A 1,466-nucleotide genomic window follows, 5' to 3' on the forward strand; every position below is an offset into this window, starting at 1 on the left:
ATAATCTTAATAAGAATTATTACTACAATAAATTTATTAATAACAATTAATACTAATTATTTTATTTCTTTATCATACCTAATAACAATTATTACTACAATCTATTAATAACAATAATTAATTTATTATCATACAATGTACCATAATCTTAATAAAAATTATTATTACATTCATCTTTAACATTATCACTATAATTATTTACTACTAATCCCTAAAACTATTTTAATTTTAAAATATTTAAAAATTATTATTACACTAATCTCTAATATTATCACCATAATAAATAATTAATCTCTAACATTCTTACTATTATTTTAGTTAAATCAAAATATTTAAAAATTAATACTACACTAATCTCTAACATTATCACTATAATAAACTATTAGTCTCTAACATTATAGCTAGCTATTATTTTAACTAAATTAAAATATTTTAAAATAAGAACTTACATAATTAAGATGATCATTGATCAAGATAATTAGTAACGTGGAGTTCCGGACGATTGACGTCTTTTATTCTCCTTCTTCTTGACATTGTTAAAGGTTAATGGTCCAATATTTTTTTCTTCAAAGATCGAATTTCATTTCATCAATGTAGGAGAATGAAAGTAAAAGTTGGAGCGAAAGTGAAAGTTGGGGAATGGGTATTCAGTTTGGAGAGTATACAAGCAGAGGGGCTCGGTAGCATGCATACTTGACGCGTGGCTGTGGGTGCAAATTAGACGATCTAATTTGTGTATCTTTTCAACCCCTAATCAGACTGTCCCATTACTATGCTTCAAATCGAACCATCCGATTTTTTTATTACAACCGTCACATCTGCGTAAAGCACCTTACACTCCTATAATTCTATTATACTCCATGTTTTTTCTAATATCAAAAATAAAAAAGTGTTAATAATTCACTTAAAGAGTTTATTATTTACAAAGGTGAAGATTTTGGAAAGTTTGAGTAGCACTCCAAAAGTCCAAATCCTTCCAAACCTCTCATTTTCAAGTTTTTTTTTCTTTTTTTTTTTGTTAAATTGAAAGATTTTCATTTGATTTTAACTAAATTTACTATTTTATTTCTAACTACTTGTATTAAAAAATATTAGATCTAATATGTTATATTGTAGCAAGCATAAAATTTGTAAAAATATATACAATAAATTCTTCAAACCAATATTTTTTATGTAATCTAAATTTGTAAAAAAGATAATAATATTCAAAATATTTAAGCCTCTGTTTTCTTTTCCTTCTTCTCCCTTTAAAGTCTTTCTTTTTCATTTTCTTTTCCCTTGTAACTCGCAAACTCACCCCTAAAATCTGTTTATTTTGAGTTTCTATCTTTTTCTAGGATTTTAAGAAAAAAATAACAATAAAATCTTATTTTTAAAAGATAAAAAACACTAAAAAGTAAAACATAAACTAAATAAACCTTTAATTTTTTTTGTCAAAATTAAAGAGGCCACCTTATATATACCAG

Source organism: Arachis duranensis, chromosome 2 (assembly GCF_000817695.3).
Source record: "Arachis duranensis cultivar V14167 chromosome 2, aradu.V14167.gnm2.J7QH, whole genome shotgun sequence".
Classification (NCBI taxonomy): Eukaryota; Viridiplantae; Streptophyta; class Magnoliopsida; order Fabales; family Fabaceae; genus Arachis; species Arachis duranensis.